Source organism: Rutidosis leptorrhynchoides, chromosome 1, assembly GCF_046630445.1.
Source record: "Rutidosis leptorrhynchoides isolate AG116_Rl617_1_P2 chromosome 1, CSIRO_AGI_Rlap_v1, whole genome shotgun sequence".
Taxonomy (NCBI): Eukaryota; Viridiplantae; Streptophyta; class Magnoliopsida; order Asterales; family Asteraceae; genus Rutidosis; species Rutidosis leptorrhynchoides.
In genome coordinates this window covers 716,832,769-716,852,209 of record NC_092333.1, presented here as the reverse complement: position 1 = coordinate 716,852,209, position 19,441 = coordinate 716,832,769, and the positions used below count along the sequence as shown (strand labels likewise).

The window sequence follows — 19,441 nt, the reverse complement described above, 5'->3', positions numbered from 1 at the left end:
TACAAATATAATTATATAAAAATAAGTGTTTCATAAGCCAGTCTCCCTGTGGAACGAACCGGACTTACTAAAAACTATACTACTCCGCGACTAGGTACACTGCCTATTGTGTTGTAGCAAGGTTTTGGTATATCCCACTCGATAAATAAATAATTAAAACTTGTCATAATTTGTAGCATTCCGTATTAAAAATATAGTATATTTCGTAACCCCACGCTACGACATCAAGTTTTTGGCGCCGCTGCCGGGGAGTCGGCGAAATATTTATTTACATTTTTAGAAAAACAATATAAAATCTAAAAAAAAAAAAAAAAAAAAAAAAAAAAAAAAAAATTTAAAACCGAAAAAAAAAATATACTTATATATATTTTTAAGATTTTTATTTACAAAATTATCAAATATTTCTATTTTTAGTTTTATAAAAATATAAGTTTTTATTTAAACTATATAAATATTTTATATTAAATTTTAAAACAGAAAAATTAAAAAATAGAAAAACAGAAAAAAAAAATAATAAGTAATCGGGCCAAGGTACTGTAGCAGCCCAACTTTTGGCCTGGATCCGAACACCATGCGAGTCGCATGATATTTCAACTGAACCCCATGCGAGTCGCATGAGGTCTTCTGACAGGCCACCATTCTACCCTAATTTCGCATTTATTACGGATTTTATTATTATTATTATTATAAACCCTAATCTATTTATTATTATTATATTTCAGTTTTTAATTAGTTATTATTACTTATAATTAGTTTTATTTTATTTAAAATTAATACTTTTATAATATAAATATAAAAATAATATTTTTATAAAAATATATAATTTTATCAACTTTTTATTTTCCTTTATATTTTGTATCTTTTATTTATTTTTAGCGTAATTTTTGTATTTTTATCATTCGTGCTTAGTTTTAAGTCTAGTTTTTGCCGTAGTTTCATTTTTATTTCTAGAATTTTTAGACTTTGCCGTAAAATCCCTTAAGTACTTATTCCTTAGACTAAGATTTAGGTGCTTTAGAATTTTGCGACGCCGTTTTTATATTTTAGTACCTTTTTAAGTTATTACCATTTGGGATATAGTTTTTCTTTTAAGCTTTAATATTTTTAGACGCAACTTTTAATTCTTAGTTTTTAATTCCTTTTTAAGTTACGACGCGCTATTTTCTTATTTTTATTTTTCGACGTTTTTCGACACGCATTCTTTTTCTTTCTTATTTCTCGACGCTTTAGTTTTTAGGACTTAGAAATTTTCTCTATTTCTTATCTAATATCTCAAACAGAAAGAAAAATTATTTAAGTGGTTAAATTAATGGACGTTGACAATTTTCTGCTTCGTAGTAATAGTTGGATTTGTTAGTGGCTGAGTTGTGAGCTTCCGATTTAAAGGGTTCTGGCTCCCTGCTGCATCTTTTGGCTATTCGAAACGTGGGCAAAAGCAGAAAAGTCTATTAATTGGACAACTTATTTAAGTTTTTCTATTTTTATAACTAATAGGAATTGCGCAAAACTGTAGCTAAAATTTGGCCATCGCAATAAAATGGAAAATTTTGAAAACAAGGCCTTGGAAACTCTTTTTGAACTCCAAAATCAATTAAATCAATACTCTCAAACGAGTGTTGATGACAATTCGGTCAGTCAATCTTGGATCGCGAACGACGAAACAATAACTGGTTGTGAAATCTGTGGAGATTATCACTCAACATGGGAATGTTACTATTACGTTCCTATGGAAAATTACGCACCCACGGAACCTGAATGGAACGATTATGAAGAACACAATTCAAATTGGGATTATTCCCAAGAATATATCCAAACTCAACAACCAGAAGACGAGGAAAATTACGTGTCCGAAAATTCTTTAGATTATATGAGAATCAAACTCGAAGAACTTGATGCTCAAAAGGAACAAATGAGAGAGTTTGTAAACCGGCAAGCTGAAACTCTATCAGATTACACACCTGTTGATCTGAGGAGTCGTGTGCAAGAAAATCTCAAATCATCGAATTTTGATGAATTCGGGAGCTCCGAAATCACCAACTATCCCGATGATACTTTTTATTCAGTCTTACCAAATTCACAACATATCGACACATTAGCCTCTACCGACGAAATAATCAATCCATCAATGGAGGATGAAGAAGAAGAAAGGGTGACAAATTGGTACTCTTGGGAAAACGATAACGTTGAAAATTTTACCCCCGAGGCCAAACCGAACTTTACCATCCCACAACTTTCCAACCCAATATTCTCAATAGACGAGTCATCTACTGAAGATGAACTACGAGCTGTAATAGATAATGACACCTCGGATTTCACCCAATTGGGTAATAGAGGTGAAAACTTTAATCCCGAGAATAAACGGAAGGACACTTTTGGAATTGACCACCCTATAGATATAAGTATGTCGGTGTATATCGATCCATTTGACCAAGAACCAGAAAAGAGACATATCCATTTACTAAAAGCTACACTTAAAAAAGAATTAAGTAGTGACGATCGGGTGAGTCTAAACTTTAAACCCATTGATATATTATACACCACCCGAGATGCAAATAACTGGCTCACTATTTTAATTCGTGGAACTTATTCCACCGATTTCACATGTCGTCAGCTAAGTGTGGGGAAGTCTAACCCCACTTAACGTTAAATTAGGGGTTCGGGTTAGTGCATAACTCGTTAATAAACATGCATAATAAATTAGGGTAAAAGATGCATTTTCAAAGATTAGCAAACAGTTCAGAAAAGCAACCATTTTTGAAGAAAAACATGTGTGATAATACAAGAAGGAATGAACGATGAGGCGCGCCATCTATCATTCGTCGAGCTTTGTAAGTACAAACTAGGTATTCTTAATCACTTTTCTACACTAATCACCCTCATGAATTTATAATTAGAGTCTGATTTCATGCAAATGAGGGCATTGCATGATCTCAAGTGTGGGGAAGGGTTATAAATTCTCTCGGGTTTACACTTGGTTTATTTGCCAAATTTTGTGAAAATTTGAAAAAAATTTCAACTAAATGAATTTAAAATCATGTTTATACATATTTATGAACGATGAAAACTAGGTGTTAATACCGAAATTATCGTTACCTTAAAAAGGACATAAATTGAGAAACAACCCAAAACGCTTGAATTCATTTAAGAATGGAATAGAAGAGAATAAAAAGGCAAAGAAATAAACTAAGTGTGGGGAGAATGTACCAAGTTATTCAATTAAAAATTATCTATCACATGTTTCTGTAAAGTTATTGCAGGTGCTTTTGTTTTGAACTAAATTAATAGTTTTACCCGGTTTATTGTGATACTTTTGAAAGAAAGATGGATCTACACGATGAATCAATTCCATCATTAGAAGGAAGTAAAGTCTTCCGAAAAAGACACGCGCTTCTTGATTTAGGTCATGAAGTTGTCGTCCAGACCAGCTGTAGGTTGACGAAAAATCTAGAAAAGTCATCACTAAAATCGGCTGGAAATCCACGGACCTCAGCATCAAACAGGGTCGCCAAGTGGTCAGATTTATCCTAACCATGAGAAGGATTTATCTCGTACAATGGGGGGGCACCGTGCAAATTAGCTTGATAAGACTAATGAATCAGATCCCCAGAAAGGATATTCTCCTTAAAGATTAAAAATCAGCATTTAAGACTGATATTACTCAATCCTTGAGATTGACCTTAAAGATTGAGAATTCAAACTCATGGAATTCAATGATATCTAAACTCGAGCTTGAACGAGAAAATATTTTGATCAAAAATACAAACCGATTTGTTTTCTGAAAATCCATTTTCAATGCGTTCATTACCATTGAACGTTAAATCCTAGGAATTCACCTGGAATTCATTAGGTCACCTGAACCAAATCGGGTGTCAACCGTAAGAACGGTGGTTGCATAGCATGGTCGGAGACTGGACCTTGTGCCAGACCGAAAAATCATAGGATGATCTTTACTATTGCTCCTACCAAGGATAGTACTAGCATCCGACATGTAATTAGACCATGAACAAATGCATGTCATTAGACATTGCCTTAACAGTTTCTTGTTCATCGCTTTCCTTTACAACCGGACGGTAGTTTATCGAAAGGTAATATACGGAACAAGTAAACTGGATGTGTGCTTTCCGATACCGGGATAGCAGTGGATTACACGAGCCTAAATGTTTTTAGCCAAAATATTGATCCACAAATATATTTTGCAACACCAATGGTGGGTTAAATCAGAAAACTTGTCTAGGGTAAAATCTAGCTTGAATTTTCAAAAGATCAAATGTTTTCATAAAGATCCAATTTCCTTAAGGATCTACATTTTTATAGTCATGTGGGACTGTAAACCGCCTTTCAAATGTGCACTTTGCTTTGGAAACCGAAAGTAAATCGGCTATTTGATTGCAAGTGTCGTTGACCTAAACCCGAGGCAACTGTGGATGACACACCCACCTTTAAACCACATCGTTACTATCATTGTTTATACCGCCATATCAAAATCACTAATGTATAAAGTGTGAAGAATAAAGAAGTGATTTGTGTGATGTATTATATTATTTCAAGACTGTATTGCTTGAGGACAAGCAACGCTCAAGTGTGGGGATATTGATAAGGCTAAAAAGGAACATATATTTCATAACATTATCCCCCAAGAAAGACAAGATTTTAGTTGCAATTGTTCCATATTCAAGTAATATTCGTTTATATTAAATAAGTGCGAAGACAAAAGGCGAAAATGAAGATTTGAAGACGGAAAGGTCCAAAATGCTCAAATGTACAAGATACAATTAAAATGGTTCAAATTATTGATGAGGAACGTCTAAAAATAACAAGAGTACAAGTTACGAAACGCAAAGTACACGATATAAAATAGTACGCAAGGACGTCCGAAAATCCGGAACCGGGACCCGAGCCAAGAAGAAACGCCCGACGCAATGGACCAAAAATATCTAGTCTACTATGCACATAAATATAATATAATATATAAATAATTATTAAAATTATTTATATTTTATATATATTTAATAAATATGTCGATGAACAAGAAGACAAAAGATATGTGAGCTGTCCAGCGTGGCCATGCGAGTCGCATGGCAAATAGGCATAAACCCATGCGAGTCGCATGAGGATCAGAATCAGGCCTGGTATATAAATTTGCCAGTTTTCGTTCGTTTTTAACACACACCACATACACAAATACATAATAATACTCCCTAGTATAATATAAATAAATATATATATGTATATATAGTATAGATTAGTGTTATATTAGATTAGAATGGGTTATGTAAAAGTTATTTTTATGGGTTTTTAAAGTCGAAATTCTGTCCGTGTAACACTACGCGATAAATACTCAATGTAAGTTATGTTCTCCTTTTTAAATTAATGTCTCGTAGCTAAGTTATTATTATGCTTATTTAAAACGAAGTAATCATGATGTTGGGCTAATTACTAAAATTGGGTAATTGGGCTTTGTACCATAATTGGGGTTTGGACAAAAGAACGACACTTGTGGAAATTAGACTATGGGCTATTAATGGGCTTTATATTTGTTTAACTAAATGATAGTTTGTTAATGTTAATATAAAGATTTACAATTGGGCGTCCCTATAAATTACCATATACACTCGATCGGACACGATGGGCGGGGTATTTATATGTACGAATAATCGTTCATTTAACCGGACACGGGAATGGATTAATAGCCACTAGAATAATTAAAACAGGGGTGAAATTACATTCAAGGGTAATTGGTGTAATTGTTAACAAAGTAGTAAAACCTTGGTTTACACGCAGTCGATAACCTGGTGTATTCATTAAACAAAGTATTAAAACCTTGTTACAATTCGAATCCCCAATTAGTTGGAATATTTAACTTCGGGTATAATAATAATTTGACGAGGACACTTGCACTTTATATTTATGACTGATAGACTGTTATGGACGAAAACCAGACGGACATATTAAATAATCCAGGACAAAGGACAATTAACCCATGGGCATAAAACTAAAATCAACACGTCAAACATCATGATTACGGAAGTTTAAATAAGCATAATTCTTTTATTTCATATTTAATTTCCTTTATTTTATATTTAATTGCACTTCTAATTATCGCATTTTTATTTATTGTTATTTAATCGCACTTTTAATTATCGTACTTTTTAATTATCGCAATTTTATTTTATCGCATTTTTATTATTCGCAATTTCATTATCGTTATTTACTTTACGCTTTAATTTAAGTCTTGTATTTATTTTATATTTTACATTAGGTTTTAACTGCGACTAAAATCTTAAAATCGACAAACCGGTCATTAAACGGTAAAACCCCCACTTTTATATATTATTATATATATATTTATATATTTTTGTACAAATATAATTATATAAAAATAAGTGTTTCATAAGCCCGTCTCCCTGTGGAACGAACCGGACTTACTAAAAACTATACTACTCCGCGACTAGGTACACTGCCTATTGTGTTGTAGCAAGGTTTTGGTATATCCCACTCGATAAATAAATAATTAAAACTTGTCATAATTTGTAGCATTCCGTATTAAAAATATAGTATATTTCGTAACCCCACGCTACGACATCAGGGATGTGCGTGTCGGATTCTCTTATAGAGAATTATTATTGTGTGCCTATGTGCGATATAGGTGGTTCTTGCTCGATTGTGTTGGCGCTGTGTACACGTACGTATGATGCACGTATATGTATGATGGATTTACTTGGGTGGGTTATTCGCGGTGTTAAAACACCATCTGAGAGTTAGTCTTACGCGGTGTTAAGTACGCTAATGGATATTTGTTTGGGGTGGATGGTTAGTGTAATCCGTTAGGATTCACTATGGTGTAGCAGTGCACGATGTTACACTACTCGTTGTGATCGAGGCCAAAAGAGCGTGTGTTGATGGTTAGTGTATTCCGTTAGAATTCACTATGGTGTAGCAGTGCGCGATGTTACACTACTCGTTGTATGAGGCCAAAAGAGCATGTGTGATTGGTGGGTTATGGCCGTTGACTTTGTCCGCTAACTTCACCTTGGGAGAAGTGTTATATTGGTATGGTATAACGTTATCGGGAAATGCGAGTACCGATGGGGAATGGGAGTACCATTCCTGTGTTGAGATTTGGGAGGTGGATCACGTGTGGATGCGGATTCACGATGACACGTGTAGTTTCGGTCATCTTATTGAGGAAGTGAGTCTCGTGTAGTTTGGATTCACAATGACACGTGTGGATGTGGTCATTCTATTGGGAAGTGAGTCTCGTGTAGTTCGGATTCACAATGACACGTGTAGATGCGGTCATTCTATTGGGAAGTTATTCATGTCACTTGGCGGGTTTTGCGTTGGTTGATGATTTGGCCATGATTAGGCTTTGATAATGGGTATAATCACTAGTGTTAGTGATTATGGAAGTGTTGGAACCCTTTTGGGAGTATTTGGTTGACTAATTTTGAAATGGGTCAAAATTAGGGTTTGGTGTCAATTTAGGCAAGACGGGTGTTTAACACTTGTGTTTGGGTTTAATTGGCGTATTAGGACCATTTTCACTTGTGTTAGTGGTTATTGGTTAGTTTGGGCGCGGTTTGTGCTTGGAAGTGCATTTGGGTTGAAATTGCACTAAGTATCAATTGGGTTGGTTTGTAAATCCACCCTAATTGTGTTGTTTGTATTGTGATAATGGAATAGGTACATTTCATCGGCGAGTTGCGGATTATTTCGGTTGCATTCATCAAGACGATAAGGTGAGTGTTAATATCCTATGTGCATATGTATGTGTAGGATGGGTGCGGGTCAGGTGAAGTGGTTCTCGGTTATAGAGCTCACTTCACATATAGGTAGATTTGATGGACTTGCGTATAGGTCTAATTGGCACGGTTGTGCGTTTTGGTTGACCACCTTTGGTGACGTGCACACTTCGTGTGTACGTTATCACATGTGCTTGTGATGTGGATTATAACCCAAATAGCGAAGGGTTGGCGTTGAGCTGTGATGTGGATAACCCCGATGTGGTGGATTTTATAATCCCGTGATCGTGGGTTTTGATTTGTGAAGTGAATCGTATGGATGCGGATTCACGATGACGCGTGTAGTTCGGTCATCTTATTGAGGTAGTGATCTCGTGTGGTTGCGGATTTACTAAGGCTCGTGTAGTTCGGCCATCCTCGATGTTGTTGTGGTATTGAAGATAGTAGTCTCGTGTGGATGCGGATTTACTAAGGCTCGTGTATTTTGGCCAATCTTCATTTTGGTACTTGGTAGTTGGTTTCGGTATTGGGTTAAAGGGTTAACCTTGGGCGGTTTACGCTTTGTTATATATATAGATATATATATTGTCGTATTGTTGTGATGTAGCTAGCCCTCCGGGTGTAGCTTGATGGCATTGTTCATATCGTTGTTGGTGAACTTACTTTGTTGACATTACTAGCTTGTTGTATAGCGATCGTAAGGTATGCTTAGTTTTGCTAGCCTTTATACTTGGATGCTCCGGTATGTGCTATTTGATTATTGTTGTGTGGCGTATCCATTTTATGCATATATATGTTTGTAGTATATTCTCACTCACTAAGCAGTAGCTTACCCTCTCGTTGTTTACATTTTTATAGATTCGTGTGGAGGCGGTGGCTCGGGTAAGCGTGGGGACTAGTGGACTCGTGTAGGTTGCTTTAGAAGACGTGCTTTTGGATTGATTAGAATTGGGTAGCGTATCCCCAATCGCCATGCTCGGTCTTTATTTTGTGTTAAAACTCACGTGGTCGAAACTTGTATTTTATACGAAAGTCGTAAAACGGCCGATGTGGGCCCGGTGTCGCAAAACTCGGTTTTATTGTGGAAAACTCTTAGTTTTAATTATTATAACATATTGTGAAAGTATTTTCGTGTGAAAGTTTCGGGAAGCGGGTTTTTCGCTCGCGTAAAATTGTAAAACTGATTAGAATATCTTAGTTCCTTTGGACGCCGTCCAGATAACTGGACGCCGTCCAGATGCACTGAATCAAAAAAAATTTTTAGGGCGTGTTTTTGGTTGAATAACGGGTTGGGTCGTTACACATACAAAGAGCAGGGAATATCACTAACTCTTAAAACCCAACAAATACAACAAAGTCAAAACCAACCAAATCAAAAAATAACCACCAACAAATGCAAAACAGATAAAGCAACTTGAGGTTACCCCATCTTTCATAGCACGCCAGGGACCACTACACCAAACTATTCTTCAAATGCAGTAAGTTATCTCTCCATTCTATATTCCACAGATTAGCAAGCATAATCACAGATTTAGTACGATTCACTTTAAATGACATCACTTTTGCCTTCATATAGGCCATCACTTCCTTGCTTAAATCCTCCTCACTCCTTCTCCTATTCTTAAACAACATCCAATTTCTTTCTTGACATAAAAAATAAACAACTGCATCAACCATTAGCCTATTAACCACATTCCAAATTTTCCTTGATGAGGGATACACCACTAACCTGTCAATAATTTCCCAAAATTTATTTGGGATCCCTCTAAACAGAAGCATAGACTTCATCATATTCCAAAGATTCATGGCATAACTACATTGAAACATGAGATGCTCTACTGAATCAATACAATAACTGCAGAAAGCACACTTAAAAGACTGATTAGGATACCACATTTGTAACCTATCTTGAGTGTTAATCTGTTTTGAATTGCCAACCACATTATGAAAGCATGTTTAGGGTTAGCTTGTGGATACCAAACTACATAATGCCAAGGAACATTAGGCTGATTACTCCTCAAATCTTTCCATGCTTGGATTGTGGAATAAGGCACATATCTACCTGCATTAGTAACCCATTCAACCTCATCTTTCCTATTACACAAAACAGGAACCTGAACATTCTGCAGAATGGGAAAATTAACCAACCAATCACTAGACCAAATCCAAGAGTTGTTTTCAATAAGCATATCCAGTGTCATCTCATCAGAATACCTGGCATCATATCTATCTCTTCTATTCACAAAATCACCAATTGGACCCTCATTATGTGACGACCCTGGAATTTCTGACTAAATTTAAACTTAATCTTTATATGATTTCGATACGATAAGCAAAGTGTGTAATGTTGAGTCTAGAAAATTTTGAAACGATGTTCATATATTTCAAATAACCTTTGACTATTCCAGACGATTCACGACAACTGTGTGTAAATAAATATGTAAATATATATATGTATGTATGTATAAATTCTATACATAAGAAATATTAAATATAAATAATAAATAAATACTAAAGATTCAATATATTATATTATTGGTAGAAATGATATAATTAATAAATTGTAATATTAATATAATTTAAATTATAAGTTAAAATGTAGTTAATAAATTAACTGTTATTATTAGTATTAGCAGTATCATTAAAATTATAATATAAAATTTGTCATATAGAATTTATTATTACTAATGTTATTGTTATCATTATTAATATCATTATTAGTATAATTAATAGTAAATTTGTATTATTATGATTAATATTATTATTACTAAAAATTATCAATTTTATTTAAAATTATTATTAACATATTATTATTATTATTTTTATTATTCATATCATTATTATTATAGTTATCATGATTATTATTATAAAAATAAATACAATTTGTTATTATTATCAGTAGTAAGATTATTATTATCATTTTATAATTATTATTATTATTTAATATTACTATTAATATAATTATTATTAATAAGTATAAGTATTATTATTATTATAAATGTATTAAATAATTATTAATATTAATCAAAATAAATTATAAAGACATAAATTACGCGGATATGAACTACCTGCTATCTCTTTCCACTTTACAATTTTTCTCCTTCCTTTCTATACATCCGTGACCAGACACTTCAACCCTACAAAATTTCATTCGATCATCCTCATGTCCTCTGCACCCAGTAATTTGATTCTTTAATCATTGATATCAATTATCAATCTACTTCGGCGAAATTATAAAGAAAACAGATTCTTTTTATTTATCTTTTTTTTTCTTCCTGTCACCATATCCAAACCATTTAGCACTTGATATAATTTGAGACAAATTGAAGAAAAGTGAAAAACCTTCTAATTCATTGCTTGAAACTTTCTTCAAAGTTACAGAAGCTAATTCGAAGAAACGAGCAAGAATTTTGAAGTCAAAGTTTTAAAAACAAAAAGTCAACTTATGTTCATCAGCCAAATTCGAGTTTTATGTTTCGATTTAAGTTAAATTAATGGTTCCCATAGTTTCTGGGAGTGGATTACAAGCTTTTTCATGTTATAACATTTATCTAAAACGTCCTAGAAATCAAAGTTGATTTTTTTTTTCTAAAACAGCGACGAGCAGCATATCCTTTATTTTTATTTATTCCTTTCGTTTCTGTTAAATTCAAATACACAAGTGAATCGTTTATGTGTATCCTAAAACTATTCCACGTTGTATCCCATTGTTATTAAGGATTTCAAGTAGTTAGAATGATGAAGATGAAGATAGAATTCGGTTTTGGTTAAATAAAATAGGGGAGGAGGTTTTATCAGAAATACTTAAATGGTCAAGTGGCGTTGGGTGGTTGTGGGTGAACGGGAGGTCGCGGGTTCGAGTCCCGTCGAGGGCAATTCTTTTTAGAGAAGGGTATACACTTTATTTTTATTTCAATTATTATTATTATTATTATTATTATTATTATTATTATTATTATTATTATTATTATTATTATTATTATTATTATTATTATTATTATTATTATTATTATTGCTATCATTAATTGTTGTTATTATTATGTAAAAACAACTTATAATTATTAGTATTATTATTACTACTATAATTAATAACATAGGTATTATTATTAACATTATTATTATTGATATAATTATCATTATCATTAAACTAATTAGTAATATTATCATTATGGTTATTATTAGTGTTATAATAATAATTATTATTATTATAGGTACAAGTATTATAATCATTATCAATAATATTATTAAAAGTATTAATAACATTATTATTATTATTATTATTAGTAATCTTATCATTTTAGTATTAATATCATCATTAAGATTATAGTTAAGATTATTATCATTATGAAAATAATACAAAATATTATTATTTTCATAAATATTAGTATTAATATCTTTTTATAAATAATAGAATTGTTAATATTAACATAAGTATTATTATTTGTATTATCACGAGTATTATTATGTAAATTACTAAAATCGGTAACATAACTATTATTAACAGAAAAATTAATATTTTACAAATATAATTATTAATATAATTATTATTATCATTAATAGAATTATTAATATTATTATCTCATTAGTAATATTAAGTATTATAATTAAGTATTATAATTACTATCATTTTTACCACTATTAATATTATTTTGGTTTTATTATAAATACTATTATTAACATACAAATGATATATATATATATATATATATATATATATATATATATATATATATATATGTGTGTGTGTGTGTGTGTGTGTGTGTGTGTGTGTGTGTGTGTGTTAAAATATATTTAATACATATAACATAACAAAAATTAATATTTATCATATAACAAAATGAATATATGAAACATATATATTATTAATATAAAAAGTATACAACTAATAAATTTATATATATATTGTTCGATTACAACTATGTATATTAATAAATATACAAATGATATAGGTTCGTGAATCCAAAGCCAACCCTGCATTGTTCAATGTCGTCATATGTATTTTTACTACAAAATACAGTATTGTGAGTTCATTTGATTCCCTTTTACTCTTTACATTTTTGGGACTGAGAATACATGCGCTGTTTTTACAACTTCTTTATTAAATGCTTTTGAAATATATTTTTGAACTCCGAATACATGAAATGTTTTTATAAATGTTTGACGAAATAGACACAAGTACCTAAAAACATTCTACGAATGAGTTATGAGTACACCGGATATCACCCCTTTTAGTCTGGTAATCTAAGAATTTGGGAACCGAGCCCCAAATTGACGCGAATCCTAAAGATAGATCTATGGGCACTAACAAGCCCCAGTCAGAGAATTTGAACTGCTTTAGTACTTCGAAATAGGTATACAACCGACAGCTTTAAAAGATATGATCTATTTGTGAGGTGTACACAACCACCATATTTAAAAGAGTGGCCTGATTGTATGCTTTTTGCATGACCGTGCGGAATGCCGGTATGCGAGAGATATTCTAGATGCATTTTGTTAAGGTTAATTACCAGGTGTTTGTAGTTCGTATGAATGACTTTTATCTCTATGCCGTAATGCCTGATATGAGATTATGTTTATGAAAGATATTAAAAATCGCGAGGCAACCTACGGGGGAGAAAAGGATACGAACCTACTCTGCTAAGCATTATAAAATATGGTTTTGTACACGAGATAGGTGTACTGTATTTAAATCTTGTGGTTTATCAAAATGATGAATTTTATTGTTTACGATAAACCTATGAACTCACCAACCTTTGGTTGACATTTTAAAGCATGTTTATTCTCAGGTATGAAAGAAATCTTTTGCTGTGCATTTGCTCATTTTAGAGATATTACTTGGAGTCATTCATGACATATTTCAAAAGACGTTGCATTCGAGTCGTCGATTTCATCAAGATTATTATTAAGTCAATTATAGTTGGATATATTATGAAATGGTATGCATGCCGTCAACTTTCGATGTAATGAAAGTTTGTTTTTTAAAAACGAATGCAATGTTTGTAAAATGTATCATATAAAGGTCAAGTACCTCGCGATGTAGCCAAATGTAATGTATTCGTCCAGATGAATTAGGACGGGTCGTTAAAAATTACACCATTTGTCAAACCAAGCATAAATATGCTTCCCATTTCCAATTCTAAAGTGGATATGACTTTCAACCTTATCTCTTAATTCCAAAATTTGCTTCCAACCCCAACTGTCATTATGCTCATACTTAATCTCCCAAATGCTTCTCCCTTTTAATTTTACAAGGTTAACCCATTTAAACCATAAAGTCTCCTTTTTATCAATTATCTTCCATAGTTGTTTAAGTAACAACACATCATTCCATTCACTCAATTAGGGGTGGTCAGTATTTGGTTTGAAACCGTTTAACCCGAAAACCAAACTGAAACCAAACCGGAAAAAACCTAAACCGAATTTGAAAAATGGTTTTCGGATCGAGTCAAACCGAAACCGAATTTGAATTCGGTTTTCGGTTCGGTTTTCGGTTTTGATAATTCTGAATTCGGTTTAACCGAAAACCGAATTCAAAACCGAATTCAAAATTTATATAAAATTAATTTGTATATTTATGTTCAAATGTCACTATAATTTAGGATCCAATCAATAAAATATGTTCTCACCCATATGACGATTTGATAGCTCACATTATAATTATGTTATTCAAATTATTATTGTTATTCTTTTCAATAACAGAAGCAATAAACGTCATAATTAAGCTGTAAATATTAATAAATCATCGAATTCTTGATAATTTAATAGTACATCATTGTTTTAGGTTGTATATAACTAAGACATCGGTAACGCCACAATTAAACTACCATCGTTCACGACTTTTTCATAATATTCGGTTTTAACCGAAAACCGAACCGAATCCGAATTTGAATTTGAATTCGGTTTTCGGTTTGGTTCGGTTTTAACTTTGAATTCGGTTTTCGGTTCGATTTTCGGTTTTCCCCAAAAAAATTTCAAAACCGAATACACCGAACCGATTACACTGAACAAACCGAAAACCGAATCGATGAACACCCCTACACTCAATGATTTTAACCCTAGTCCCCCTTGGTCTTTGAGAGTACAAATGACTTTCCATGCAAACTTTGCCTTGCCTTTACTACTACCCCCTTTACTCCATACGAATCCTTTATAACCCTAATTTTGTTTTTCTTCACAAACCGGTACTTTTAGGTTATTGGAAACAAATGAGACATGTATCTTGATCTTCTCCAATCTGATTACATCGAAGGGTTAGTTATTTTAATAGTATTCATTTTTATTTTCATAAATAAATGTTCGATTTATACAGAAGAAATTCTGGAATAATTAAAACTCTTCATGTTTATGACGCCTTGTGAATGGATACTTAATGTCTCTGTATTCAAGTCTTATGTTATCATAAGTTAAAATAATTGAATTTTTGTAGTCACAAGCCGATTTATTTCTATAAATTAATTTCGTATGGTTACTTTTGGGAAAATTACAGATTTGAAGTTACTTTTGGGACTTGAGAAGATTGAACTTTACACGAAGTAAAAATAGTTTTTTTATAGTTCAATGGTTATTAGAGTGAATTACACAGATGAAACCTTCTTCAATAGCTGCACAATTTGTATCTTAGTTTAAGTATAGGTAAATAACATGAATAGGTGAAATCACATTTTGGGGTAAAGGTAGTACTCTATGAAGATTTTATTTGAATTTAGTAATTTAGGTTTAATTTGTGGTTGAGTGTAATTTGACAATTTTCATAATCATATTTAGTGTTCTCGAATACCTTCGTGGTCTACTTGCCTCTGTCAGATAGGCGTTTTAATTTGCTTATCTATAAATGGATGTCTATTTTTTTGTATTTTTGTTACAACTACAAAAATTGTGAGTGGTTTGTACTAATTTTGTTGGTTAACTGACATGTTATCTGTAGATTGTTTTGAGGCTTGTAAGAATCGTAAAACTGATGAAATTAAGGTTAGTTTATTCATCCATTTTGTATCAATTGATGAACGATTTTTTCATTTAATCATGAGTTTTTTCACTAGAACAATCTTACCTTGAATGTTGTTATGATGATCATTTATATATTCTGCTAAAGTGATGTGTACAAAGTTATTGATTACCCTATCCGGTCCATAAATATAATTGGGTTTTTTGAAACACCAAATTTTGTTTATGCTATTTTTGGTGAAATACAGTATAAAACAAACTGGTCATAGTAGGCAATGTGCTACTCATTGGCTTCAAATCCTTATCTCAAAACTTTTCATGATCTTGCATTAAGCATTATATTTTCTTGGAGTATTAATCAGTTATATGTTAGTAGTTGCACAAACTTGAAATACACAAGATAAAGGAGCCAGAGGTCATGAAAGTATATTTAAATAACTGGTCACGCTCACAATTGTTTAAGTATGTTGTTGTAAGATTTTTTTTACGATGCTCACTCAAATTCATATTGATATTGACAACTCGAATATTAGAATGACGAGTTTAATCTTGAGCACAATGACAAGAATCCTCAGGTCTATTATCCTCGGAATGGATGTTTCACATGGTTCACCGGAACAATCTGATGTCCCGTCTATTAGTGATGCAACTGTTTCTTCGTTTTTCTACTTATTAATAAGATAATAATATGATGAAATTAGTAGTAGTATGTTTTTTTGGTGTGTTTTTTTAGGTGGTTAGTTCAAGACAAAATCCTCTGCTATCTTGCTGCAGAGCTTTAGTGAGAACCCAGTCTCCCAAAGTGGAGATGATCGATTCCCTGTCTAAAAAGGTTTCAGACACCGAAGATTAAGGAATAATGAGGTGGGACTTTTATATATCTTTTAATAAAGCTATTACTTATTTTGAGTATGTTATTAGCTAGGCTAAAAAACCGCATTTGAAATGTTCTAACAAAGATATGCAATGCTGGCAGGGAGTTGCTACTTGATTTCTATGTTAGCTCTACTAAACGAAAGCTGGATCAAATTATTATTTTCAGGTACGTTTTTTAAAATTAGTATTGAAGTGTCCTTTCAAGTGTTGTAATCTCTTTATTCAGTTTGATTTGTGCCAAAAATTTTACAGACGATATTAGTGAGTCTCAATTCAATCAAGTCCTAAACATTCAGCTAGATTAGATTATTGAGTTTTTTATTTTATTTTTGATTTCCTTGAATTGTTTTCACTTACTTAGATTTTGGAATGTAATATAACCATTAAGCGGTGCAGGCTTGCAAGTTTCTCGATCACAAATGGTGCCTGAAGTTTCTTGTGATCATCGCACTAAAGAGCGAGGCATTACACCAAATTCTTCTTGCCAGATCTCCTGATAACGTTCAACCAGGTAATTTATTTTAAGTAAACTCACCACCATGTTATGTACGATGAAATTGGCATCAATTTGATTCCTCATCTATTATGTTAGTTTTATGCAAATATCTCTTCTTTTTCTTATTTCTCAATTTATTGTTATTTTTGTATGTGAAGGTTTTGATTTTGAGTTTTGCTTTTCAAGGATTCATGTACACAAATCGTTTCACGTTTAGAAAACATCAAAACGTACTACATGCTTGCTGTGCAATTAATACAATTTACAAAGATGAATTTGATGTTCAAAGTAGATTCCTTTTAGTTATGTGGGTTTCTGATTTCTTTTATATGCTTGAAATACCAGAAGACTATTGACTGAATGACCAGAAGACTATGAACTGATTTTAGTTATGTGTTTTTCTGATTTGTTTTTTATATTTTATTTCTAGGGATTGTATTAATGATTTGGAGGTTGAAGTCTGAATTGAGTTTGGTTATGAAAAGAAGATACCAAATATTGCTCTCAAGATGAGTTTTGAGGTATGTGATCTTCAAATTCATCCAATTATCAAATAATTACTAAATTTTTATTTTACAATCGGGGTTCAACTGATGCTTTTATCATTAAACTATATCTTTGTGACATGATCAATAATAGATTTTGAAGCTGTTCTCAAAGCTTATTGAGCTGCAAGTTGACACTTTTAGAAGAATCATATGAAAAGGTTGGGAGAGTCATTTGTACGTCGTTATTATATAAATATAAAGGTTGAGATAGTAGTTATAATCTATTACAATAGATTTTGAATTGATATTATATTTGAATTTGAAGCGTTGATATTCATATTTTTGTATTATCCTTTTTTTATTTTTTGTAAAATGTCTTTTATATAAACCCGTGATTTCACGGGTCTTTTCACTAGTACTCCTTATAACAGATATAAAGTGATTGTAGATGTGATTAATGTGATTTGCTAAAATAAAATAAAAAAAATGCATTTAGAAAAAAGCAATGAAACATGTTTTTTCAATATATCATTTTTAAAAATGCCAAAACTATTTTACAAAAACACAATCACAAACACCCTTGTAATGCAGTTTTCAATTTTAATCTAGGTTCCATTCCATATTAAATGACAATATTACCCTTGAAGTAAATTATAATGTGCATAACGACATTTTGTTAGATAAAAAAGGATAAAAACAAAAAAAAAAATACTGATTCCTAGAGAGTCTTCATCGATATGAAATGTATTCTTAGATGATGTTGATATTTACTTGTGGTAGTGCACATATGAATATATTCTATGTATACTCAATGACTGTGTGTATTTTTACAATCGGATCAAATTCGATTGATATAAAGTTACTTGTATTTTCTCTAGCTTTAAAGTTCCTTTTCATGGAAAGTACGCCAAGATAAAACATCATGGCTAGTTAGTAAATAATACTAGAAGAGAGCAAACAAAATAATGGAATTAAAGGGTTAAAGTACAAATAGGCTATATACTTTCTCAAATGTCCCGATGTCGTCCATATACTTATTTTCGTCTATGTCGACTATATACTTTCAAAAGTTTAGGTCATGCATAAATGCTTTGTACAGTATGTTGTAAGTTTAATATATTGATATGTTGATACATAAGAAACAAATATATGATGTATCTATCACCCATCTTTCATTTTTGTCAATGCCATCAAGTTGAGTGGTATACATGTTCTATGGTGTAGTCCCAACTCAAAAAGCTACAAGAATCACATTCATATTGTAATTATCTTACCTGGGCGTTTAGATGGTGACTAATTGTAGAATAATGGAACGAGTTTGATTTACTAAATAAAATGTCTGAATTGGCCAATGAAGTTTAAAATCGATATCATGTTTAAGTTAATCATATATAAAAGGGATACCATCAAAATCTATCCATGCACCGCTAAAACTAATTAGAAGGTTATAATGTGTAATATTATAATTAATGTATAGTAGTGAATCTTTGTGTACAGATCATCATTATACGTTAATTCGAAAGTTAGCAAGTCACACTTGTTTTAAAGACTACCGCCCGATATATCTCATTGGGGTGCAATATAAAATAATTACTAAAAGTTTGGCTAATTAATCGGTTCACCACGGTTATTGGTAATGTGATTTGTAAAGAGGAAACGACGTTCATTGCCGGGAGGCACATACTAGACGGACCACTAGTACTTAACGAAACAATGGAGTGGCACAAGAAGAACAAATGTAAGTTGATGGTTCTTAAATTCGATTTTGAGAAAGCATATGACACGGTATGTTGGGCATTCTTAGACCACATGTTCGTCACTTTGACGTTCGGTTCTACTTGGCGTAATTGAGTGCGTATGTGTTTGGTGTCGGCTCGCACCTCTATACTTAGTAA

The 19,441-nt window shown here is 31.9% G+C and overlaps 1 long non-coding RNA gene across 1 annotated transcript; it reads left to right on the top strand.

Moving 5' to 3' along the window:
- The first annotated feature begins 14,785 nt into the window (after positions 1-14,785).
- LOC139886255 (uncharacterized) lies at positions 14,786-17,871 on the top strand. Its single transcript, XR_011772368.1, has 7 exons — positions 14,786-14,992; positions 15,667-15,710; positions 16,420-16,550; positions 16,663-16,728; positions 16,959-17,073; positions 17,489-17,579; positions 17,698-17,871. It is a non-coding gene; the product is annotated as an uncharacterized lncRNA (long non-coding RNA).
- The last annotated feature ends 1,570 nt before the right edge of the window (positions 17,872-19,441 follow it).